The sequence below is a fragment of the Lytechinus pictus genome, chromosome 17, assembly GCF_037042905.1.
Source record: "Lytechinus pictus isolate F3 Inbred chromosome 17, Lp3.0, whole genome shotgun sequence".
Classification (NCBI taxonomy): domain Eukaryota; kingdom Metazoa; phylum Echinodermata; class Echinoidea; order Temnopleuroida; family Toxopneustidae; genus Lytechinus; species Lytechinus pictus.
Window position 1 is genome coordinate 15,875,645 of NC_087261.1, and position 9,363 is coordinate 15,885,007.

Below are 9,363 nucleotides of genomic sequence, written 5' to 3' on the forward strand. Positions count from 1 at the left end.
AACCTGTGAGAAGGTCGTGTCCCTGTGTCATGTTTCCTATCTCTTATCTTATCTTATTTTATCTTATCTGAGTCTGCAAATATATGTAACGAAATTAAATTCATTAAACAAGATATGAAAATTTTGTTTTTGAAAAATGATGCTAAAAGTCACAATCTCCACCAATCGTTATTTTTTAAAATTGTAATTATAATATATAGGCCCGGAATATAGGCCTATATATACAGCCTGTACACAAAAAATCAGCAAATGATCCAAATCTTCTTCTTCTCCTTCTCCTCTCCCTCCTCCTCCTTCTTCTCCTTCTTCTTCTTCTCCTTCTTCTCCTTCTTCTCCTTCTCATTCTTCTTCTTCTTCTTCTCCTCCTCCTCGCTCGCTCGATCGCATTGCCTGTTATGTGATTTACATATCCTGCTCAATATGGAGCTTAAAATATCAAATTTTTAAGTCAATATACGTGTACAAAACATATTTCAGCTCGGAAATATTTCACTATTTTGTTTTATTTACAAATCGATTTTTAAAAAGTGCTCGGTAAAAATTTATGTTTTATGGTCTGAATATTGATTTGTCATGTTCCTATTATTTATAATAATAAGCATTAATTTATATAGCGCAGCTTTTATATGGATATATTCAGCTGCGCTTGTTCAGAGCTCTTTTTACTTATGTCTACACAGCATATTTTCTTAACTAAAGAGATATGTTTTTAATTTTGATTTGAAGAGAGCCAAGGATGGAGAGCTTCTTATATCAATTGGCAGGCTATTCCATAGTTTGGGGGCAGCAAGTGCAAATGCACGATCACCAAGTGTGACTTTTGTTTTGTGAAATGGGATCTGAAACAATAATTTATCTGTGGAACTTCGCAGGCTTCGACTGTGTGATTGGGTTTTAAGTTTGAGTAATTCTGTAATGTAATGTGGGGCTTGACCGATTAATGATTTATATACAATTAACAGAATTTTGAATGAAATTCTTTGACGTACAGGCAACCAGTGGAGTTCTCTCAGAAGAGGTGTAGTGGAACTGAACTTTGGGACACTTTCCTGTATTCCATAAAGTTCTCAATATATCCCTTTTCAGTTCAGATTGTCAAAACGTATCAGCTAACGCTGCACGCTCGCATTTTGATTGGTGAGTTATGTATATCTGAACATTAGTTCTATACCAAACTACTTAAAATTCCCATTTCATGACAGTTTTTTTTTTTCGGCTCGCGATTTGCGCTCGCATTGATTGTTGAAAATATATTAACTCATGCATCTCAAAATTACAAAAGAGCTTTAAATGTCAGGTTTTCAGGCCATAATATTAACAGATTTCGCGCTCTCCTTAGGCTTATTAGATTAATAAATAAGATATTAATTTAATAATCAAACTGTCCCCTTTTTTCAGAATGGAGTATCGACAAGTTTCATCTCGCGCTTAGGAAGAGAAATAGGAAGATAGCCATCATTTTCATATGACATAATGTTCTTAGAATGTCCGATGGTCAAAACTCATTGTAATAATGAAACATATCAGCTCTTTTTTAACTGTGATCCATATCCACCTCACAATTTTCCTACAAAGTCAATAAATTGACCCCTTTTCAGATCGGAATATCAAATACTTTAAGCTCACGGTTCGCCCTCGCTTTATTGATTGATAGAAAAAAGCCGAATGCCCAGATTCTAGGTCGAAATCTGAAACACGCGCGCGCATGCTTATTCAGATAAGCAGGTTGTTCTCTAATCAAATCATTATCAAGTTTCAGATCACAATATAAAAATTTTCTGCTCGCGCTTTGCGCTCGCATTATTAATGTAGGAAGATTACCAAATGATCCTTTTCATGATTTACAAAACATTAGTGTCCCGGCCATTTTTTCTAGGTGTAAATCTCGAGCTTAGAGCTCGCATCAATTTTTTTTTAGTTATATACTTATCCTTTTCACGATTACAAAAAGTGCATAGAATTTCCATTCTTCAGGTAGAAATGTCAAAATTTTCAGCTCGCGCTTGGCGAGCTGAAAATATTTGACATAAAAACAAATACCTCGCGCTTCGCACTCGCACTATCTAAATAATTAGAAAGTCAAAAAGGGGCCTAAGCTTTCGATCCTAGCAGAATCTTCGTCGGAGGCAAAATAAATAATTGTGAGATTATTATTATATTTATGTTGATTTATAAGAATAAAGCTTAGAAGTGACTATTAGTACTACCCCTTCAAAGAAACAAACAAAAATCAACTTCGAGAGGCCGATCGGGGAAAATGTGGCTGAAAATAAATTCCGCCCCCCCCCCCTATTGGCGAAGGCTGGATCGCCCCTGTATCAATATGATATTCATACCATGGAGCTATTAAGAGCTCTATGTTCATACTATCATCTGAGTCACTGCAATATATTAACAATTTCGGCTCGCGTTTAGCGCCCTCATGTACTGTTTAGTTAGATATGCATATTGTTCATGATGCTTATCAATTGTAAACTTAAGATACACACCCATCCTGTTCATGATTACATTGCTTTGAATGTCCTATAGTATTTCAAGTCAGCTCGCGCTTAGCGTTCTAATACCATGTTCTCATCAAAATGGGCTTGAACTGTTTTAAGGTATGAATTTAAATAAAAATCAGATCACGCTTTGAGCTCACATTAATATAATATTGTTTGATATCTATTTCTGATTGCAAAAAGTGGTTAACCTCTCCAGTTTTCAATCAGAATCTCACAAATTTTTAGCTCGCGGTTCGCGCTCGTATTATTTGATTGGTGAGATATATATTCTATTCATGAGTCACTGTAAACAGTTATTAATAAGTCCCTTTTCAGGTAATAATTTCAGCTCACACTTCGCGCTCATATGTGAATTGTTTAGTAGATACGCATCTAGTTCATGAAAAGCTGCTCAAAATGTTAATTTTTTGGTATAAACATAACAAATATCCCCCCAAAATGGGCTCGCAGGGTAAGTTATATTAAGGCTACATGAAATACCTTACCTTGTTTCTGAGAATAGTGGCGTAATGAGCCAAAATTTTGAGGGGGCTCGATATGGCGTATGTGTAAAATTAAAGGGGAATCCAGCCTTGGCCATAAAATGTTGTGTTGGGAAGGAGAAAAATAAATTAAACAGAATGGCGAAAGTTTGAAAGAAATCGGACAAGCAATAGGAAAGTTATATAGCTGCTTTAAAATTGAGATCACTAATAGTATGTAGATTTCAAATTGGCAACTGGCTAAGTAAATTATGACAAGGGGCAAGGACAACTTTCCCATAGGCCATGTACTTTATTATCAGGGATTTGTGGTTTTCTCCTAAGTACCCAATCCCCTGGGGCAGTAATCTAAATATAATCCAGGTAATATATTGTTTTATGTCCTCATGAAAGAAAAATATAATTTGAAATAAAACTTTTGGGAAAAATGAAATTTTAGCCATAATATTAATTGGAGTACATGGAAGAGTAGTCCTTGCCTTACATCACTATGACATCCCATATGCGGCCAATTTGAAGTCTCCATGGGTATAGTGATTACCAATATTTATAACTTTTAAAAATTCATAACTTTCTTGTTGTTTGTCCAATATTGTTCAAACTTTCACCTATCAACTTGTCTGATTTTTCTTTTTCTAATAAAAACAAGTTTTTATTTGGGTTGGATTCCCCTTTAATAAAAAGTTGCATGCGAGCGAAGCGAGCGAACAAAAATTTTGACATCCAAGTTTGTGATAGATTTTGAAATAATGTTCAGAGAGATATATAGCTCAGTCGGTAGAGCGGGGTTTTCGGATTCCAGTGGCCTGGGTTCGATTCCCACTTGGTGCGCTAGTGCCCTTTGGTAAGGCATTAATCCTCATTACCAGGTCCCTCGGAGAGGATTTTAAGCTGTTGGTCCACCGGTTGCTTGCTTACAAGCATTCATGCTTTCTTAGCAATCAGGTAAAAAATCACTACCAGTCATATTTCCCCCTTATCCCTTTCCTTTTCTTTCCTTCCTCTATTTTTTTTGGGGGGGGGGTCTTGAAAAAAATTTGGGGGGGGGGGGCATGAGCCTAATCCTGCTCATCTGACAACTTACTGATGATGAATCATTAAAGGGACAACAAACAATTTCTGTGATTTTTTATGGAGATTCGAACCTTGATAATCTATGTGCCCTTTTATATAACTAGCTGGTTAAATTAATGTATAGATCAAGGTGCATACGTTTGAGGCGACTTCAAAATGTTGGAGTATTTAGATTAGTCCATCTTGTAAATTACCGTAAGACATTATGTAGAAGAAAAAAAAGGAAAGGAAAATATATCATTCTCTGAAAATTTTTCGAAAACTGGTACCGCAAGTAGTTGCTCGTTCGCTTTGCTCTCTCTCAGAGCTTTTTTTTTAACTGTCTAATAGGACCTACGCCATGTCTGGCACCCGCAAAAGGTTTGGACCAGATTACCGTACTGGTCTTCAGGGGCGGATCCAGCCTTCGCCAATATGGGGGGGGGCGGAATTTTTTTCAGGGATATTTCCCCCGATCGGCCGCTCGAACATGCATGACTTTTGTTTGTTTCTTTGAAGAGGTAGTCCTAATAGTTACTTCTTAGCTTTATTCTTATAAATCAACATAAATATATATCATATAGTCCGGTCTGTTAGCGTCAAAAATGCCCTACTTGTGGACACGGTGGACAAAAGCATGATTTTTTCTCCAGACCTTTGTTTATGTATAAGAATTAAGAATGGGGTATGCTCCAAAAAATCTGGCTGCAGGAACAGTGAAAAAATGGGTGAAAATGTCAGAATTTATGAGTCTAGATTTGTCCGATATATAGACTAGCGCTAGTGCAAAACTCAATAGCAGTGCATTATTTTGCATTGGATTAGTTCTTGAATTCAGACCCTTTTTGAACAGATCTTCTGTTTGTCCTCACATCTCAATGCACCAAATATCTGAAAGCAGATGCTTAACAAGCCGAAGGGTGACGGTGGAGGGGGTTGAATGTTGGTGTGTATGTACATATTTTGGTCTCGGGGTAAAGATGTGCGATACATATTTTTTGCATGTGTTGGAAATTGTGTTGCCATGGTAACAGTGTATCATTGCAAAAAATAAGGTAAAAATCTTGCTGTTAGAAATACTTCCTCTGTTTTCATCCGATTCTCATGAAATTTGGCACACACATTGGTCTTGAGGTGAAGATGTCTAAGACACATATTTGTGTGTCTTTCAGAAATCTTGTTGCCATGGTAACAACATATCATATGGTGAAAATTGGGAAAAAAAACTTACAATTCAAACTGCTTCATCAGTTTTCAATCAATTGTCATGAAATTTGGCACACACATTGGTATTGAAGTAAAGATGTACAAGGCACTTTTTGTGTGTGTTTCAGAAATTGTGTTGTCATGGAAACAACATATGATATGGAAAAATTTAGGTAAAAACCTTGCAATTTGAACTACTTCATCAGTTTTGAACCAATTCTCATGAAATAATTATGGCTCACACATTGGCTTTGAGGTAAAGATGTGCAAGAATCTTTTTTTTTGCATTTGTCAGAGAGTACATTGCCTTGGTAACCACATATAGCCAGAAATATGGGGGAAAATTCATTGTGGATCAATCTACTTCTCAGTTTTCAGCCTGTGCTGATAAAAGTTGACACAAATATTCATTTTGGGTAAAGATTCATATTCAGTGTTAAAAGGGAATCCAGCCTTGGTCATAATATTATGTGCATGTAAAAGGAGAAAAATAAGAATGGTGAAAGTTTGAAAGAAATCGGACAAGCAAAATAAAGTTATGGCTGCTTTAAAATTAAGATCCCTAAGGCTTCTAATATGTAGAATTCAAATTGGCAACTGGGTAAGTAAATTATGACAAGGGATGAAGCCGCAAGGAAAACTTTCTCATTAGACTTGTACTTAATTATTAGGATTTTTGGTTTTCTCCTAAATTCCTATTCCATTGGACCGTAATATAAACCCGGTAGTTTAATGTTTTACGTCCTCATGAAAGAAAGATATAATTTGAAGTAAAACTTTAAAAGAGTAATTTTAGCCAATTAATTATTCCAGTACATAGAAGAGTGGTCCTTGCCTTACATCACTATGACATCACATATTCGATCAACTTGAAGTTTTCATGGATATAGTGATTACCAATGTTTACAACTTTTATATATTCACAACTTTCTTATGGTTTGTCCGATATTGTTCAAACTATGACATGAACTTGTCTGATTTTCAATTTTCCTCTAAAAACAAGTGTTTATTTGGGTTGGATTCCCCTTTATAACGTCACATAATAGCGCAGGGTATTAATCACCTTCAATTGGGGGAGGGGGGGGCGGAGAAGGTCCTTAAAAACTGACAACATAAAAATATAGAAGGTTAAAGTCCATGACTATTAGGAACTTAAACACTCTTAAAAAAACACCCCGTCCATTTTTTTTTTGGGGGGGGGGGTGGCTTTAGAAAATTGCCACATAAAAGAGTAAAAGGAAATTATTACGACTAGGAACTTAACCCCCCAAAAAAAAAAAAGGGGTGAAAAATCCTTTACACTTCAGCATATCAATTTAAAGCCTAAAACATTCTACTTTGAAAAAAAAAGGTTTCTGGTGTCTAATTAATCAATGGTTTATTTATCTTATTCTACTCAGTCTTTGTTCATTTCAGTTCCTACTCTGACTGTCTTTCATCACCTTTTGCACTCTTGAGCTTTACCATACCTTCTTGTTTTGTTCCCCCCCCCCCTTTCCTCTTTGCCTCCCTTTCTCAGTACATTTTCCTTTGCTATTTTAATTCATTATTATCTAGCTTCATTATTATCTAGCAACAATTATTCCATTCTGAATGCTTACACCTACACCGAAATATAATACCATGACATTTTTTTTCCTTCATAATCATTTTTGGCTACACTCTGTCGATACTTTTAGCAATATTCAATGTCTAGTTTTAAAGAAATGACTGTCATGATATTATATTTTGGTAAAGGTACATCAAATTCAAATTCATATTAACAAGGTTGCAGCATTCAGAATGGAATAACTGTTGCTTGACAAAAATGGATGTAGTTATTTTCCGAAAATCCTCTGTGAATATTTTAATTTTATCACTGAGTTTTCCCATTCCTGCGGTTACCTCCATCTGAAAGGGATATGACTAGAATATAATTATATGTAGAGAAATAAAAGTTTATCTACATAATATAATTATATTGTAGTCATATCCCTTATAAGTTTGTCTTTACTCCACTGGAAAATAATTTGCACTTGTTTTTATGACAGTCAGAGTTTGCATCCAACAATTTTGCTACTGAAACATATTCATTTTTGACAATGGGAGATGTAGGATGTATAAAGCAGGGGCTGTGACAGAAATATACTGGAAAAATGAAGTGAAAGAAAATATAAGGCTAAAATCTATTGTGCACATATGCATTTTTTTGATATGGTATGTTATTGAGTCATGGATTTGCAAGTGAATTTCTAAAACAAGTGCAGAGATTTTTGTATATATATACTTATATTTCTATAATTAGGTGCATGATTAAAGTTACACTTTAAAATATGTCAGAAAAAATATACTTGGAGAGAGAGAGGAAACAGAAGGAGATGGTATGGTGAAGCTCAAAATCAAGAGGGATTTGAAAGTTAAAAAAAGAGTAGGAACGGAATATGAATATTAATAAAATACTGAGTAGGAGAATATAAATAAACAATGGTTAATTGGGTACTGTAAAATTTTTTTATCAAATCAGAATGCATTAAACTTCAAATGAATGGTCTGAAGTGCAAAGGACTCTTCTTACCTTTTAGGGGGGGCACTTTCTGCTAAATAATAATCAGCCCCCTATTTTTTCGGGGGGATTAAGTTCCTAATCATAATCCTTTAACTTTTATGAGGTCATTTTCTAAAGACCCCCCCCCCCCCGCACAAAAAATAAGAGTAATGTCTAGCTTTAAAAATACAAAGACCCCTGAGGGGCAAAGGTGTAGACTGGTTTGAGCATGGGGAGGTAGAACTACAAGTGGTATGGGGAGGGGTGAACATCTTGCGGAGTGGAACTAAGGTTTGGAAAATCAGCTGTTGAAAGTAGAAGGGGTGCACATTTCGTTTTACTTGCCAGTGTTGGAACTCCTCTGCCTCAGCGGAAGGTTTCACATTCACCCAGTGTACCTCCAGCCTATGCCTTCAGGGGATGCGTTTTTGACGAGTGTTATCATTTTTATTTTTCTAATGGCCACCGCCTTTGACCTTCTTTATTTTGATGTCAGATTTTAAGGACCAATCCCGCCCCTCCCCCCAAAAAAACCTAGAAATATTAATGAAGGTGATTAATACCCCCACACTCTGGCGTGAACATTTTAATGCACAGAAGACATTTAGAATTGAATATAAATCTTTACCCCAAAATGAATATTTCTTCCAACTTTCATGAGCACTGACTAAAAACAGGGGAAGTAGTTTGATCCACAATGAGTTTTCCTGCATTTCTGGCTATCGTATGTGGCTACCCTGGCAATGCACTCTCTGACAAATGCAAAAAAAAGGTTCTTGCTCATCTATACCCCAAGGCCAATGTGTGAGCCAAATTTCACGAAAATTGGTTCAAAACCTAAATTTGCCATATAATATGTTGTTACCATGGCAACACAATTTCTGAAACACACACAAAAAGTGCCTTGTAGATCTTTACTTCAATACCAATGTGTGTGCCAAATTTCATGACAATTGATTGAAAACTGATGAAGCAGTTTGAATTGTAAGTTTTTTTCCCAATTTTCACCATATGATATGTTGTTACCATGGCAACAAGATTTCTGAAAGACACACAAATATGTGTCTTAGACATCTTCACCTCAAGACCAATGTGTGTGCCAAATTTCATGAGAATCGGATGAAAACAGAGGAAGTAGTTCTAACAGCAAGATTTTTACCTTATTTTTGCAATGATACACTGTTACCATGGCAACACAATTTCCAACACATGCAAAAAATATGTATCGCACATCTTTACCCCGAGACCAAAATATGTACATACACACCAACATTCAACCCCCTCCACCGTCACCCTTCGGCTTGTTAAGCATCTGCTTTCAGATATTTGGTGCATTGAGATGTGAGGACAAACAGAAGATCAGTTCAAAAAGGGTCTGAATTCAAGAACTAATCCAATGCAAAATAATGCACTGCAATTGAGTTTTGCACTAGCGCTAGTCTATATATCAGACAAATCTAGACTCATAAATTCTGACATTTTCACCCATTTTTTCACTGTTCCTGCAGCCAGATTTTTTGGAGCATACCCCATTCTTAATTCTTATACATAAACAAAGGTCTGGAGAAAAAATCACGCTTTTGTCCACCGTGTC